The sequence below is a fragment of the Manduca sexta genome, unplaced genomic scaffold (assembly GCF_014839805.1).
Source record: "Manduca sexta isolate Smith_Timp_Sample1 unplaced genomic scaffold, JHU_Msex_v1.0 HiC_scaffold_2891, whole genome shotgun sequence".
In the NCBI taxonomy this organism is placed as follows: Eukaryota; Metazoa; Arthropoda; class Insecta; order Lepidoptera; family Sphingidae; genus Manduca; species Manduca sexta.
Genome location: NW_023593902.1, coordinates 1 through 18,650, shown reverse-complemented (window position 1 = coordinate 18,650; position 18,650 = coordinate 1). Strand labels below are relative to the sequence as shown.

Sequence of the window (18,650 nt, the reverse complement as noted above, 5' to 3'; positions counted from 1 at the left end):
AAAAAATCTATGAAATGTGAACTTTATAACATTACGATCACGATTTAAAAAATAAACTACATTTTCCGATATTAAAGCAATACTTAAACGAATGACACGTACCAAATAGGCCAGATAGCAATATTTTCTGAAATAAATTATTGTAAAAAAAGAAAGGGAGTGAATTAATTCCCGCACTCTGTATGCACACGGCCTATTAAGAATATAAGTAGTACTCAATTTGGGTGAAGAGCTCCGGTGGTCAAACATACATGCTTTGAAGGGCGCGCCCGAATTAGGGTTCAAATTATCATTCATCGATATAGGGATGCACATCAGTTTTATTCTTAGTCCCTAATATAACCTCATTTTACAGTTTCTATTTAAAAAAAGTACTAACCTTACTTCTCCGTGTTATAATGAACGCAGGACTTTAAACCACCTTTTTATACGAAAAGTTACTGTAGCTGTGGTGGAGACCCATTGAAATAGCACTATTATTTGCTATTAATTTATTAAAATGTTTTAATTTGATAATATTGTAGTAAATTTGACTGCCGATTACACTAGCATGCAACTAAATAAATTGCCGACATCGATATTTAAAGAACATTGGGTCCACACTAAACTCTCCCCTATTTTTTAACTTGTGCGACATTTAAATATTTAGAAAGCTTTTTTGCCATAATTACTATGATTTATTAATCTAGTCGAGTATTTGCATAATCCATATGTGAACTTTAATATTTATTGAGACGAAATGAATCTGAGATGAAATATTATATTATAGATCTATCAGTTCATTTCAATAGATCAGATAGGAAAAAGGCTAATGATTATATTATATGAAGAAAGTTTGCGAAGATATTTTGATGTTTAGACGCCAGAAGGTTTGTGCATATTATAAGTAATTCATGACTTTCACGGACGAAACCGCGATCAAACTCTAGTATAGAATTAAACAAAGACTTCTAAACTAATTAGCAATCTTTTTCAATTGAACTGTTCGTTCTCCATACTGAAGTTCTTCGAAAACGAGACCATTTTATCCAGTCAGAATTATATTTATTTCATTCAAAATCTCAATTTAATGATCTAAAATGAGTTATAGCATTAGATTAAACAAAGGGGCTTACTGTCGCCCGGGTGTCTTTTAGAACATTTGGCTTTACTGTTTTATCAGACAGGGGCAGGACATTCGGCCGTTATCGGAGGTCGAATCGCTAGGGGTCGTAAATTGGTCAGCGGATTGTGGCCGAACCCCGGTGTCAAGATCAAAATGTTCTATCATGAACAGGGTATGTGTTAATGAGTTTACCGCGTTTTAAAATTTACTTAATGTTTACTTTTTTGAATTATTGATTTGGGTAATACTAATTTGTTTCTTGATAGTTCGTTTTGATACGTTTCTACATTTAGGTAATAAAAGACATATACTGCACAAACTCGACTTAAGAGACAATATTATAACAGACTAACTTCTCTACCTAAATAATTTGCCGTAATTGAAGTGGCCCTTCGAACATAGTATGACTACTAAATACTATATTTGTCTTACCATAACTGGTGCTGTGGTATATTCTACGTGACCGTAATGCTACTTCACCATTATATCATCATCATCATCAGCCTATAATTGTGTCCACCGTTCCTAATCGATACATCAATTTATAATATTGCAACCTCGAACATATATCGAACGTACATTATATTGTTTTTCACCCCGCACGTCAAGCGTGACGCGAATGCATAATCAATCAGCGATACTCGAAGCGACTGTGACGTGCAAATCGCTTGGGAATCCATATTTTCCAACTAAGCTTTCAAACTTTACACTTCTTTGCGGCTTGCATCGCCTCTGGATTCGCAGAAAATCACATCTGTAAAGAGTTTGTGGTACTTTTATACGTTGGGTTAGAGAAGTAGTATTTTGACTGGGCATGACTGATCATGGTTCCTATAATTTAAGAGACTTGAACAGTTTGAAAGAGGCGATGTTTTGTTAATTGCTGCTAAGTCAGACTATCTTATACTTAAAGAAAGCGTTGATAAGAATTTCCCAATAATAAGTCGCAAAAATCTCATAGTTTATTAATACACATTTGGTCTCCTAAGTTACCACCATAATTATCATTAACAGTATATTTCATGGATATTAAATCGTTAGTCGACAAAAAATGTCACCTACGCGTTACACCTAAGTACCTAAAAAAACAATAACCATTTAGGTATACGTAAATATTTTTTCATTTCATATTTGTATTTACATTTCCATTATTTATATTCTGGGACTGTTTTGATTTCGGAATTCTGTCAGATCATTTCATCCCATTATTATAACGCGTCTACTGTTTATATTTGAAAAACCGCGGTCGCTAAAGGGACAACAAAGGAAACGGAATGAATGGGCTGTAATTTTAAAAGCTTTTGCGGATGTTTTACGGAATTTGCCTACGGTCCTTAGGGACCATCTTCGGTGATTATTGATGTTTTGACATCTTGCGATTATAGAATTGCGGCACCTTTATACGATTAATACGCGTTGACTTGCGGCGCGCGCTTCGTTCTGTTTTTGTTAGGTTTTTTGTCTTTATAGTAAAATTGCTACTCCCTGGAAAAATTCTAATTTAATAGGTATATTTTAATTTGGCAAAAGAGATTAGGATTAGGTTTTACGTCGGCTCTACCACAGTATTACTATTGTCCCACTAGGTAATTAAAAATTAGACTTATTTTACATAGTATTTCGTTACATGGTACGATCCAAAATAACCTTTACTGAATTATTAGTAAGAGAAAAATACGTGTACAAGTGTGGAAGGAAGCCCGTCATATTCTCTGAGTGAAATTGAGGAAAGCGTGTGAGATAAATCGCGTTACAGATGTGAACGTTTACACAAAGATATCTGTTACCACTTATGTATAAATATTTTATTTATTACATAATATTTGGGATATTAAATGACTGAAACCGTTAAGGTTCTCCAATGCATTTATCACATATTTTATTTTAAAGGTTAAGTAAAAACCAAAATAGTTACACAATATTTTTATTACGATAACACACACAAAAACATCACGCCTTTATTCCTTAGACTGGTTGCAGAGGTGCAGCCAAAGCGTCCTCTTTTAGCCAAGTGTTCCGTTCTATGATGTAATAGGGGGCGATATTGCCCTATTGAGCACAAATTCCAGACTCCGGGCTTATATTGAAAAACACAAATATCACTGTGTCCGACCCGGGACCTCAGGTGTCGTGCCGTGCACGCAACATTATGCCACCAAGGCCATCACTTTATTATAAAATAATATATTTTATTTAATTTTTCGTCATTGAAAACAACGGTGTCTCGAATATGGTCACTCACCGAGCAATGAGCAATTCCGCCCGCCGTGATTGGTCGAATTTCCCACGAGGGTAGTGATGCGACTCAACTCTTAATTTCTTGCTTCAGCTATCTGTTATCGCGTTGTTAAAGTTTATGATGGGGTTATATATTTCTACCGTGATGATGTAGTGTACAATATTACTTAGAAAGTTTTGTTTCCCTGTAAACTGCGATAGCCAGATTAAATTCACATTAGTTTTAAATATTATAATTCACTTACACAGACATTTTTTAACAAGTTATTTGGACGTAAAACCATGACAGGTCTAGTTCCAAATATATGTTATTTTAGTAGTTTTTGAAATAATTAATATAAGGGACTCGTATTGACGTATAAGTTCTGACCTAGGTCATGTAACGTTAGGAAAACTTCAATTCATTAGATCTTTATTTTCATTAGAATATTATTTATTGACTCCATATGACATAAGCATGTTTTTACACTACAATAGTCAGAAACAACAGTTGAATTCTAACCCTACCGCAGCGACGCGGAAGAGTGAACGCGTTGGAATTAATGAATATTAAGCGCACACGTCGCGCCCGTAGGGTTAACAACGCCATCTCGCGGTTACGCACTTAATTTTCTTAAAACCTGTGGGACTTGATTTGGAAAAGACATTACGTGGATTGTTTATTAAGAAAACAAATATTTTTGGGTCCAATTTACTTGTCACAAAATGGAATTGAGAATGTGTTTCGATATTATTTGATATTATGTTCTACGTTATGCTTGCTACTTTGCCTGTGTGAAAATCGTTTTAAGGAGTAGGTAAAACCCAATCTGTGAACTTCGATGGAATATAAAGCAGCCGAAACTAGTGTCATATAGTTTACCTGCAGTTGTCGAACTAGGAAAATAATAATTAAATCTATTTAAAACTTTACTCAGTTACTGCTAAAAAATACACGAAAATTCATACAGTGTACTTATTATGTAATATTAGTAGTTACATTGTAGGTAGTCAGATGTCCATTTCTTCCACACCCAACTAGGCTATCTCCACTGTTCAATAGTGATGAACTCATTTGCGACGGCTGATATAGTTGGCTAGTAAAGTTGATATCTTCGCGGGAATAACTTGTATATTTCCGACTCACAGATGCGTATGTGTTCACAATAAAATATTTTTTCCTCGTTATTCTGAGACTGCATTTAGTAGCCGTCGCGGACGATGATGGATTGTGCTCACCAAATCACATGAGATTTGAGTACCCTTATAACTCTGTACAGAAGTTGCGGCGTCGCAGTTTTTGATGTTTTGAAGCACGCTAGTGACGTCAACCTTGCCCTAAAAGTTGTTACTTAGGATAATAACGAGGTATTCTTATGAAAAAATAAATCCTTATTCTGTATTGGTTTTATTATCTAAAATATCAGAGAATAATAGTTGTATATGAAATTATTTAACCACAGACAAAGCATCATTTGTACGTTTTGACGAAGAAGGGACAATTAAGTATTCATTAGATTTTTTGTCTCTAAGAAGTACTGTATAGAGCAATCATGTTTATATGGGAATTCATTCGGAACTCTAATTCATAATTGGGAACAACTGATACCTAACCAAATATAATGGGATAGTTGACTATATTTTCTTATAAATAGTATTATATACAAAATCTAAGAGAAATAGAATTATCAATATACACGCAATAATAAATAAGTTACAAAGCTTCGAAATTTGATGAAAGGGGCAGCTATCAAATAATAGTAATACCATATTGTGACGTCACCGACTGTCACCGCCCGCAACGCAGCGTGCGTGTGAAAGAGATAGCGAAACGACACCATGACATTACTTTAAATACGAATAATCACGACATTACTTTATTTTTTAACCAATTTTGAAGCTGATATCACAGAAAAAGGCATATTATATCTATTACATATAAAATAATGTACAAAATCAAACAAGAAACTACTCTATAACTGGTTTATATAATTTAAAATAACTGCACAATATATTAATGACTGTTTTAACTGTAATAAGGTATATTTTTGTACCAACTCAACAGTACTGATTTTCTGTGCCCCATAGCAGGAGGCTGAGTACATTATCATCTGTATTTCGGTTGTAACTCCGGTGTAAATATTTGATGACGTTGTGACTACTCGCCACAGTCTGTCTTATGCTTAATTTATTTTGACAAATCATCTTTTCTTTGTACGTTTGTTAAAGGTGTTTGCCAAGGGTAAGGTATGATGTTTGTTTGTATGAAAAAGATGTGGGTGGAGTTGTATATGCTTTTAAAGTTCGCGCATTTAATATAGTGGGGTGTGTGAATGGTAAAAAATAGTCTTATTTTATATTACAAAGAATAAGAATGAAAATCATATGTGTTATTGAGCGTTCAGTCAAAAAAGTAAATAAATTATATGCTTAATTATTTTTAACAGCCAAGCTTAGGGCGCTTTCAAATTAGCCGCATAGCCACAGCACGGCAGCCTTGGCGCTATGTAAATCCATAAGATTTAATATAGTGGGATGTGTGAATGGTAAAAAAATTGTCTTATTTTATATTACGAAGAATAAGAATGAAAATCATATGTGTTATTGAGCGTTCAGTCAAAAAAATAAATAAATTATATGCTTAATTATTTTTAACAGCCAAGCTTAGGGCGCTTTCAAATTAGCCGCATAGCCGCAGCACGGCAGCCTTGGCGCTATGTAAATCCATAAGATTTGCCATACCATAAACGACATTAAAGTAAAACACATAAGAACTCCTTCACTTTGTCGCTAAGTGCTGCACGGCTGGAGCGCGGCAGTCGCGCGTTACTTTTTTATATGGATTTGCGTAGCAATGCGACCGACGCGCTTTACTAGAGAATTAGAGAAGAATTAGAAAGCCACCTTTCAGTAACGCAATAAAAAGCATATCATAACCTTAAAGTACCGTTATTCAATTTTAGGCCATATAATACAAATGAAAATATGTTTGTATTATTTAAAAATAGAATACCTACGATCTTAGTCGACATTCATATGTTACACAATATAAATTAAAAATAAACTCTGCGACCCTTTCTTTGTCCGTCCAGACTAACGATAACTGCGTATGGCGGCACACATGCAAATATTTGACTGGGAGATAGTTCAACTTGAAGTTAAATAAGTAAGCCGCAAGCAAATCCCAAAAGGTCGCGACATCCGACATTCGGCGAGCCTTTATTTTACCTTGCAGAACATCCCGTAGTATACATCATGATTATAATTATATGCGTCATAGTATTTGTGTCAAATTAAACTTAGAATGCTAGAAAATAAGGACGTATAGTTTATTTATTAACACACTTTTTATACATTAATGTATAACGGTGGACTTAATGCTGAAGGCATTCTTAACCAGTCAGCCATTGGGTCATGTAGAGATGATATAATGTATGATGTAATAGGTAGGTGCAATAAATAAGAATATAATAAATTGTGGAAATAAAATAACTAAAAATTATAGAGCATAAATAAAAAGTATAACAACACGATCACACCTAAAAAACATAATTAACGAATACAAATATATCAAATATGTATAAATATTAAATACATATACCTAAAATAGTAGAAGACATATACATATACCTAAAATAGTTGATCTTTTGCTTTGAATGCAAAACGATTGGTTGTAGTCCTAATATCAAGTGGGAGTGCATTCCAGAGAAGAATGGATTGAATTGGAAAGGAAGAGAGAGTAAAGTCGGAACTGTGAGTGGGACACTTATGTAGAAGATACATTTAGGAGCGAAGATTTTCTTCATGAGTAGTTAAGTTTTATGATATAAATAAATAATAAAGAATTAGTGAACTAACTGACAGTTCAAATAAGTTTCATAATAAATTAAACCACTGTGAAAATCAACAAATAACTAAATGATATAAATTTTACGAGAATAATATTATTTTCGCTATGACATGTACGGCAAGATAAATATTTAGAATTTAAATCCAAACAAAAATATTTTAATTGAACTACATTCACCAGTGAGAACACTCTGTACATATCTAAGCGAGATACATTTGACACAGCTTCATAATATATGAGACGAGTTAACAAGCATGTAGTTACTGGCTACCTCGAATGTCGCCGAATCTCCAGAGATATGCCGCGAATATGGAAATAACTTCACTTTAAATTTTACTGCATTTTTCTTCATTTTGGATCATATGCAAGAGAAACGTTGAACAGAGAAGTTAATTGAGGTTATATAAAATTATAAGTTTGGTTTAACCAATCACATGAGGAACAGTTGTTTTTAAATATATAGATTGATATTATTTTATTATCATCATTATAGATATTATTACTTCGTAAAATACGTAGAAAATTCACATAAGCTTTCACCTTTAGTTACGATGGGTTAAGCAAAGTAACTTAGGTACCGACTACTTTAGGTACTTTAGGTACCGACATTCGGTTCACTTTATATCCGACCTAATACTTAATTAGATAGAACGTGTTTAAAAAACTTATTAATTTAAAAACATACCTATATATACCTATGAACATATAGAATTCAGAATCGATTCTCCAATCCTCAAGAGTATAAGACAATTTAAAAACTCCATCTCTATTCATAAACGCAAAGCAATCGAAACACCAATGGCGAATACTTTATAAAATTCATACGAGATATCCAATTCCAGTATATCGAAGTCCTCGTCCTTAATGTTTAAGTATACATTATCCATCGAACACGCAATTACTTGGGGGACGATATTTGAAAATGTCCCTTAAATATTTCAGTGGAGTAAGTTTGAGGTCCGCTTATTTGAAGGGGTTTTAATTTGTTTCATTCCGATAATGTTGAAATTATTTATTTTTTTTGGTCTGACAGTGTTTATATCGATGACACTCTTATTACGATTAAAATATTTAGGGACAATATAAATCGATTCGAAAAAAATCCTCTTTTTAATAGGTTTGGTAATAAACAGTATTTGTATAACGAAAACCTAAAAAACTGCAAATCGCCATTTTATCAGATACGATAGCTCTCAGGAGCCACCAAAATTTGAAAAACTGGCTTACCAAAAATAACTTAAATCCACTTAAACATTTTCGTACACATATTTGTTTCATTAAACAACGTTAAATAAAACACAACCTTATAATATAGCATATAACATAGCAAATGCATTAAACATAACTTCTCAACGAATTACGAATTAAACTAATCAACGAGCCGAATTAAACTAGTTTATGAACAAAATTAATAGCAATCCGCAGCGGTCAGGTAGAGACGGCTCTGACCGAAACTAATCCGTCTCCCTAATTGCGTTAGCGACAACTTTGATCCTTACAGGACGCATCCCTTAGGATATGATCCGACAAGAAATTATATTAGTTGTAGTTGGCTTCGCTAATAAAGGGCACAAGTTTTTGGATGATTCCGATAGTGTTGGGAAATTGGTTGAATAGTTTGGAGAAAATATTGGATGGTTTGCAATGTTTTTGTATGGTTTAGTAGTCAAAACAGCCATGATATAATTTATAATTAAGTACAAAAACATATACACACATCAACATCTTCACGCCTTTTATCCTCCAAAGGGAAGCTGGTGCACACACTTTCCGCAATGGGTATTCCGTCCCACGATGTGATAGGAAGCAAGCCTCTCGCCATATCAGTCATAAATTCCAGACACGGAGTAGAAAAACCTAATATCACTTTGCCTAGGGAACCCAAGTACTGCAGTCGTAGCGTAATACAACTACGTTACCAAGGTGGTCAAAAAACATACATATTGTACAATACAATAACATAGTTTAAGGCGAAAGTAAATCTTGCTATACGTTCGTTGCCCGTCCGACGTGTAATTTTATCATCAGCCCACTTTTCATAAACGAAAAAAAATCTTGAAGCATAAAAGTAACCATTCTAACCACCAACACTCCCCAGTTATTTCACATGACGGCAAATTTAAACCAAAAAATTATGCATGAAGCAATGTTATTCAATGAGGTAAAGAATACCACCGCGCCTGCATCTTGTTACATATTTAAAAAGGCCGATGTCTCGCCATGGAAATTCATTACACAGCCACGTAAAAACACCCTCTTTGTTTAAACGCAAAATCACAATAAACTTCCTCTTGTAATGGGCTATGCATTTTGAGGAGACGGTAAAACTTCCGGTGAGTATTTTGTTTATTCTTTTAATCGACGTGCGTTGCCTTTTTCGCTTGTTTCGCTTTTACGAGAATGTGTTTGGGCTGTTATGTAAAGGTTTCCTGAGTTCTCTTTGCATTTTGCTACATAAATAATAAGGAAGATTTTTATACTATAAAAAAGTACATTAAATTAACATTAATTACAATTAAAAGTACCGAATTCATTAACACAGCTGGAATCGTATTTAAAACAAATATCAAACTTTTAAATAGGTATAGATTTTGGGACAAGCGCATAAATAGCCAGACAATAGCTGGTGTAATCTAATTTCTCCGGATTGTACAGTCAAAGCCTTTAGCCGGCTGTCTGGTCAGTCCCCAAGGCATAGCCAGTCAAATATCACTGCGAATGTCTCCTCTATCAGATGTATTAAAATGAAGTTCCTTTAGTTCATAACAAAATGTTTTGCTTTTAAAGGATATGATTTTGTTCCAAATACTAGTTGTTAAATTATTATTTTTCCTTTCATAATAAGGTTTAAACAAACTTAGTGTTATAAGGAATTACTCGTTTTTAAAAGAATTAAACTAAAACATTTTGATATAAATATACAATAGTTATGCTAATATGCTTAATTATTTTTTTAAAGGACCTAATTCAATTGCCTTTTCAATGTATAATTTTAATCTTGAAAGACATATCAAAATGACCGGTCATTCGAAAATTCCGCCGATAAAAATTAAAACAGAAAACACAAATTAAATTTTATTGAATGCGTAGCTCATGTTGTCACATAATAGGGTAGAATTACCATATTACCTTCATCCCTATGGTAATGAACCATAAAACATTTCAATTTACCGCATTTATTGGCAAATCAAGCGAAACTCGCCAATTTTGTATCATTATTGGTGGAATGTACGCAATTGTACGATAGTTTTACAGTGGCTCTCTAGGGAATATTACGCATTATATTCCATATTAATAACACAAAGCCTTTTGTGTTCGCATCATTAAGGAGTTAGTGCGAAAATCGACAAAAGCAAAATGATATGGAATTTTGGTGAAATTGTTGGACTAAATGCGAATTAGTTTCGAAATTCAAGCATTTTGATTGTAGTTTTGTTTAAAATTGTTTTTGATATCGATAAGTGATGGCGTTTGATAATCGCGGGTCGGCAGAATTAAGATTTTCCTAAGGAGAATTATTCGGTATGCAGGTACCATACCTAATCTAGATAACCTAGCTTTCAGGTTAACACCACAATTAATGTAATATTTAATTTCTTATTAATCGTAAAATTTATCCTTTGTTGCTGTTAAGTAATTTTACGTATAGAGCTTAAATATCAAATTATAGGGTCAGATTATTTATTACTTTAGGTTTATTTTACTTATTTGTCGAAACAAAATTTAACTATTATACACAAACACTATCAATAAAGTGAAAATAATATCCGTAATCCACTGCATACCTTTTGCTTATAAATTACTATACACCCTCTTTTCAGAACATGAATACAAATACCACAACGAAACTCAGATAGGAAAAAAATATGTAATTTTAATGCAGTGATATGTTCATAAAATACACATTCTGTTGATAATGAGCCAATAAATAAGGGTTGATAAAGTTCCGTTCATCCGCCGTTATTATTTACGCGCGCAATTTACGACGAACGGAACACGCGTTGTCGCGATTGGCGGGAATTTGTCGCCGATATTTATGATCGCCGCCTTTCATCTACGAAATTGGATGGAACTCGTTTATACGCGTAATTTAAATGAATCTGAATCACACCGTCAGATGGCTGTGATATTATTGAAAGCAAACAAAGATATTACACAATATAGTTCTGGACATCAGAACCAAATTTGTGCTCCAAAAGATATTACCAATACCTCTTATTTGAAAGGTCTGTGTGACAAGATGTCACAGCGTCCTTATATATTAATACAAAAATAATATATTTACAGATAATATGCTAATATACGCACTAAAAATTACGATATGGAAAAAATATGAAATATTTTACATATAATTGTTTTGCTATGTTACAGAAGATTGAGTAACATTCGTATGAATACAAAAAGTTTTGTATGACAATCATCCCAATGACCGCTCTTTAAAATCGTAGAACTCTTTGAAGGCAAAGTTGAAGTTGAAAGCTACGAAGAATGTTGTCTGAAGTCGTAACGGAAAGTGATAATAATAAATTTAAAAAAACTTTCTATATATTCTCATTCGCACCTATTTGCTTCTCGACACTCGTTTGAAACCAAAATTTTGCCTGATTCTCTTTCCACTGAGAGGGTAGAGCTTAAATCACCAGGATGGATTAGTGCGGGTTGGCAGGCCTTAGAAATTACTGTGGGGAATTCTTAGGAAAGTAGGTTTCATCACGATGTTCTCCTTCACCATTAAGGCAATCTATAATTGATAACCCATATACACATAACTTATAAATATGAAAGGGTTGTGTTATATTTTGAATGTAATTAATTAATAGAGCTATTTAAAAAAACACTTTTTAATGTTTAATATCGACAGACATCTAACACAATATACAAAACTACTGAAGAGTATTTATGCATTAAGTTCTAATGTAAATAACTGTGTCTCAAGTTTTGAACCTGCGAACCTTCGCCTCGAAACCTACTATTAGCTAAAATAAAAATATTGAGTGTCGCCGCATGTTTCCCGCGTTTCGTTAATCCCCAATCTGTACTAGTAAACAATCAATACAGCGTGCAATTTATGCGGGGGTAATTAAACGTATCATGTTAATTGCAGCCCTTTCGTACTTAACATCCACGGGGATATGTACTTTGCAAGTATTACTAATTGGGTGCATGTTTATAGTAATATAAATTATTGTAACATCGTTGCTTTGTGAGCAGCGATAGTTTAGTTGTAAATAAACGGACTGTCGCTGCATAGATCCCGAGTTTGAAGCCAGGCTTCGTGTACCACTAAATATTTTTAAATTATATGCGTCATTATCATCCTCATGAAGTCCACTAATCAACATAATGTTACAGCGATATAATATAATATATTTTAAACATGTACACAAAAGGTAGAAATTGTAATAAGAGCCATCTTGCGCTCATTGTAAACACTACAATTAAATGTGGCCATTTTTTATTTTTTGCTTGTCAGTCAGTCCAAAATAAAAATGTCAGTTCATAGTCAATACTGCGTTTAATTTAATAAAACGAAATAACGATTTTATACAGTGGTCAATTCGGACCCGAAACATTGGACCTTCGTTGCCGGATATTTATCAAATCCGCAAAATTAAACGACTATATCGCAATTACGTCGCGACTTGTGGCATCCGGCGTTTGGAACCACGAAGTCTTCACCTCCGGATCGACACAGAAACGCTGTGCAGTATTAGCAGATGGTCAGATCCATCCTTCTTAATCCTATCCTAGCTGATTTGTGCCAATATCGTGTGAACTTAGTGGTTATAGGTTGTTTGTCATTGTGGTTGCGTCCGAGTCATCAGTCATCAAGTTTCTGGTGTTAACAGTAAGTGCTTGCTTTCTTTATACCACCGCAATGAGTGACGACGAATATATAAATGCATCAGCAAAGCATTTGTCAAATCCCAAATCACCTCGAAGGGATCGTACTCCGTCGAGTGTGAGTGATCTCAAAAAAAAGGGTACACTTAAAGGCCGATTAACTTCATTTGAAAAGTACATTCGTAAGTTAGAAAAACTTTCATTATCAAATGCTCAAAAACAGAAGTAAATTTACGAATTCATTCCGCCGAACAATTATTAGACAGTTTCTACGATGTTCAGAGTGAAATAGATAAATTGTTAGTTGATGAGAAGGAAATAGTTTCTAGTTCTGAGTATAGAGAATCATTTGAAGATCAGTATTTCTCTGCAATGGCTGCCGCGAAATGTTTAATCGGTGATAATATTGGTGACTATTCTAACTGTCCGCGTTCGGAAAAATCTAAACAAAAACGATCAAAATTGCCAGATATTAAATTGCCAAACTTCGATGGTAGTTATGATAAGTGGTTGGAATATAAAAATTCGTATATAACAATGATTCACACTCGTGATGACCTAGATGCTATTGATAAGTTTCAATATCTTAAATCCTCGCTCAGTGGTTCCGCCCTTCGAGTAATAAGTTCGCTAGAGTTTACAGCTTCTAACTACTCGCATGAATGGGAATTATTAGTAAAGAGATTTCATAATAGTCGCTTACTAGTACATAATCACGTCAAATCCTTGTTTACCGCTCAATTTCTAAATAAACAATGTCCTGAACAAATTAGAAATCTTATTGATACTGTTTTACGAAATTTGCGGTCTCTTAATACTTTGGGGAGCCTACAGACACGTGGGACACGTTAATTATATACTTGATAAGGTCTAAGCTTGATCAAACCACCAAGCGAGAGTGGGAAGATCACAAAGGGTCATTAAAATTGATTTCGAATACAGATTCACAGTGTGACAAAATTAAATTAGATGATTTACTTGATTTTCTCAGAAATAAAGCAGATACTCTTGAAACAATTCATTACAGTAATACGAAAATTTCTCATTATAATAAAAATACATCCGATCACAAAAAACAATCAACAAATACGCATCAAGTTCACAGCTTTGTTTCCACACACAACAATAAAACATATAAGTTCGAGAAACCTAAACGGGCATGTGTAATGTGCAATGGCAATCATGCATTGTATACTTGTGTCAGTTTCCTTAATTTATCGGTCGAAGATAGGATTAAATTCGTTGAAAATAAAAATCTTTGCCCAAACTGTTTACGTGCAGGTCATACAGTCGTTAACTGTACATACGGACCATGCAAACAGTGTCAGGAAAAACATAACACTCTAATTCATTTCAAAGATAATAACGTAAACATGTCATCTATACCTATAGATGCGCAGAGTATATAACACACCGTCGCCGCAGCGAAATAACAAACCGGTTTCGGCGAGCGCGTCCGCTATGCATTCTATGTCGCAGTCATATACGAGTGACTGTGACATTTACGATAAGTCCGAGTTTTATCATTAAATCAGATAATGTTGGCTACGGCTTTAGTAGATGTCGCGAGCAATGATAATACGTTTCATACCGTTCGCGCCCTGCTTGATAACGGGAGTCAACATTGTTTTATTTCCGAAAGTTTGTTGAAATATTTAAACGTCGCAGTTATACAGTCCGCTATTCGAGTCTCGGGTGTTGGACATTCGGTCACACATTCGAATCAGTCATGCGAAATAAATATACGCTCTAAGATTAACGATTTTAATACAAATATTCGTTGTATTGTTTTGCCGGAAATTACGGGGAGTATTCCGCAAAGTCATATTAAGAGCAATTTGATTACTATACCACAAAACGTAGTTCTTGCAGATCCCTCTTTCTATATATCGTCGAAAATCGATATTTTGATTGGAGCGGATAGGTTCTGGGATTTATTGGATGAAGGTCGTTTTAAACTTCCCTGCGGTCCGTATCTCACAAAATTCTAGAATTGGGTTGGCTGCTATCCGGCCCCATTGATTCGAAATTTTACGAAGTAATCATGTTGTTTGTAATATTTCTCAGACATTAGATAATCAATTAAGAAAGTTTTGGGAGCTGGAAGAAATACAATTTAACGATGACAATCTCACCGAAGATGAACGTCAGTGTGAGGAAAATTTTATGCGCACTACCAAACGCGACGTAGATGGTAGGTTTTCGGTTCGAATGCCGTTAAAAGAATCTCCAGATGTGCTTGGCGATTCATTCGAAATGGCTAGAAGTCGGTTCTTAGCCTTAGAACGCAAACTAAATCGCATGCCACATTTCAAACAAATGTACTGCGAATTTATGCGAGAATATATTAGATTGGGTCACATGAAACGAATTCAAAAAGAAGATTCAACGCACTATTTTCTTCCACATCACGGAGTGTGGAGGGACGATAGTACTACCACAAAATTGCGTGTAGTGTTTGACGCCAGCGCTGTTACGACGTCAAACAAGTCATTAAATGATATACAGCTGGTAGGTCCAGCGTTGCAAAACGATATATTTTCTATTTTATTACGATTTAGGCAGTATAGATGCGTAGCCTGTGCCGACGTGGAAAAATGTTTAGGCAGATATTAATACAAAATGATCAGAGAAATCTACAGCTTATATTTTGGAGAGAAAACTCGACCGATTCCCTCGACATTTATCAACTAAAGACCGTCACCTATGGCACTGCGTCTGCCCCATATTTAAGTATGCGTTGTATTCGTCAGTTAGCTGAAGAAGTTGATGACGTAGCTATTGCTGGCGTAATTAAAGAAGATTTTTACGTGGACGACTTAATCACGGGTCATGACAGTTTCGAGTCATTGTTGGATATTTGTGAAAGAACGTCTCAAATATTAAATTCGGGTTGTTTCCCATTACGTAAATGGACTTTCAATCATGACTCGACAACTCAGGTCTTTAAAACGTTGGCAAGAGATGAACATTGTCAAAGTAAAACACTCGGGCTGGATTGGTCGAATATCACTGACGAATTTCATTTTACAACAGAATTGGAAAATTCAGCTACAGTAACTAAACGAGTTATTCTGTCGGTTGTTTCCCAGATCTATGATCCCTTAGGTCTGTTATCTCCGAGTATAATCATTGCTAAAATTCTCCTACAAAGGTTATGGTTGCAAAAAATTGATTGGGATGATCCAGTTCCTGACGATATTGTGATCATGTGGAATCGCTTTATTAATTCTATTACAGAGACATTAAACTTATTACGAATTCCGCGTTACGTCATGAGTGAAGGGACGCTGCGTTGTGAACTTCATATTTTTGCAGACGCTTCACAGGATGCATACGGCGCCTGTGCTTATATAAAAACGTATGACGAGTCTTCACGCAACACTGTTCAATTATTGTGTTCCAAAGGTAAAGTTGCCCCAGTTAAAACTATTACAATACCGCGGCTTGAGTTGTGCGCAGCACTTTTAGGTGCCAAGTTGTATAAAAAGATTACAGTTTCACTCAGATTAAAATTTAATAAGACATATTTCTGGACGGATTCAACAATAGTGTTGGGTTGGATTAAAATGTCACCTCGTATGCTTAAAACTTTCGTACAAAATCGTGTCACACAAATAAACGAACTGACAGGCGATGCGCTATGGTGCCATGTCAGCAGCAAAGACAACCCGGCGGATTATGTGTCTAGAGGTTTATATTTGGAAGAGTTACATAAATGCAAAACTTGGTGGCACGGACCAGAGTTTATAGCTGCCGATAATTTAAATTATACCACTAATGTAATTTTAAATGATACCTTATTACCTGAAGTAAAATCTCAGTCTCATATTGCTACAAATATCATGACAAATGATTTTAACGGTGAATTATTTGATTTTAACAGATTTTCTTCATTTAACCGAATGCGACGCACTGCAGCATACATTCTGCGATTTATCTATAATATGCGCGTGGCTAATAAACAACTGCGTAAAACCGGTTTGTTGTCAGCTGATGAATTGAGCCAATCAGAGCTTTTTTTAACGCGGTTCGCTCAAGTGCAGTCATTTGGTAACAATTATGATACACAAAAAAAACATCGTTCGGGTAAATTGTCAGGACTCAACGTGTTTGTAGACGCTAACAATATTTTGAGAGTTGGTGGTAGATTAAATAATTCAAGTTTCGATTACGATAAAAAACATCCCGTGTTATTGTGCGGTAAACATAGATTTACATCGTTATTATTTAGATCGGAACATAAGCGATTATTGCATGCGGGACCTCAGCTTCTCTTATCTAACATTCGTGAGTGTTGGTGGCCATTAGGTGGTAGAAATCTAGGAAGAAAAACGGTACATCAATGTGTGACGTGTTCTCGCTTAAAGAGCGTTACTTTAAAGCCCATTATGGGTGATTTGCCGGCCAAACGGCTTGAAGAGGGTTTTCCATTTAAATTCTGCGGCGTGGACTATGCTGGTCCGGTTATGATTTTAACTCGAAAAGGCAGGGGAGCTAAATTAATAAAAGGTTATATTTGTTTATTTGTTTGTTTTTGTACACGCGCTATACATTTAGAACTGGTCACTAGTTTATCGACAGACGATTACATACTCGCATTAAAGAGATTTATATCTAGACGTGGTAAGCCAGCAGAGATATTTTCTGACAATGGCAAGAATTTCGTAGGCGCTGAAAGGCAATTCCAAACATTTTTAACTGAAAATATGGAAGGTATAGTCGATTATGCAGCGGGCAATGGGATGAAATTTAGTTTTATTCCTCCTTACTCTCCTCATTTCGTTGGTCTGTGGGAAGCGGGAGTAAAATCTTGCAAGTACCACTTGAAACGTGTCGTAGGTAATTGTAACCTAACTTATGAAGAATTTAGCACGGTATTGGCACAAATTGAAGCTGTCCTAAATTCCCGTCCTATATCCGTTTTATCCTCAGATCCTAACGACGCGCTCCCTCTTACACCAGCTCACTTCCTGGTCGGTCGCCCCTTACTGCGCCCACACAAGGAGACCTCACAAATACCCGAGTCACACTCTGTTGCGATACGACCGCATAGAAAAGATAAGACAGCATTTTTGGCAGAGATGGGCTAAGGAGTATGTGTCGGAACTTCAAAGTCGGTCCAAATGGAAATCCAACATTAGCGAGCTGGCAGTTGATACAATAGTACTGGTCAAAGAGGACAACGTCCCCCCATTATCGTGGAAGCTGGCACGAGTTATACAAGTGTATCCGGGGAAGGACGGTGTGTCACGAGTGGCAGATCTTCGGACCTCATCAGGCGTGATTCGGCGTGCATTCTCGAAGATTTGTCCGCTGCCTATCACATCACAATGAGGAAGCGATTCGCATATTTTATCACTGAAGATAATTTACATTGAGCCTGCGGCATCCAAGGCCGGGGCCATGTTACAGCGATATAATATAATATATTTTAAACATGTACACAAAAGGTAGAAATTGTAATAAGAGCCATCTTGCGCTCATTGTAAACACTACAATTAAATGTGGCCATTTTTATTTTTGCTTGTCAGTCAGTCCAAAATAAAATGTCAGTTCATAGTCAATACTGCGTTTAATTTAATAAAACGAAATAACGATTTTATACAGTGGTCAATTCGGACCCGAAACACA

The 18,650-nt window shown here is 35.1% G+C and overlaps 1 non-coding gene across 1 annotated transcript; it reads left to right on the top strand.

The window, feature by feature from the left end:
• The first annotated feature begins 16,021 nt into the window (after positions 1-16,021).
• Positions 16,022-18,387, top strand: LOC115454728. The gene has a single exon (XR_005113658.1). It is a non-coding gene; the product is annotated as an uncharacterized LOC115454728 (transcript).
• Positions 18,388-18,650: the final 263 nt, after the last annotated feature.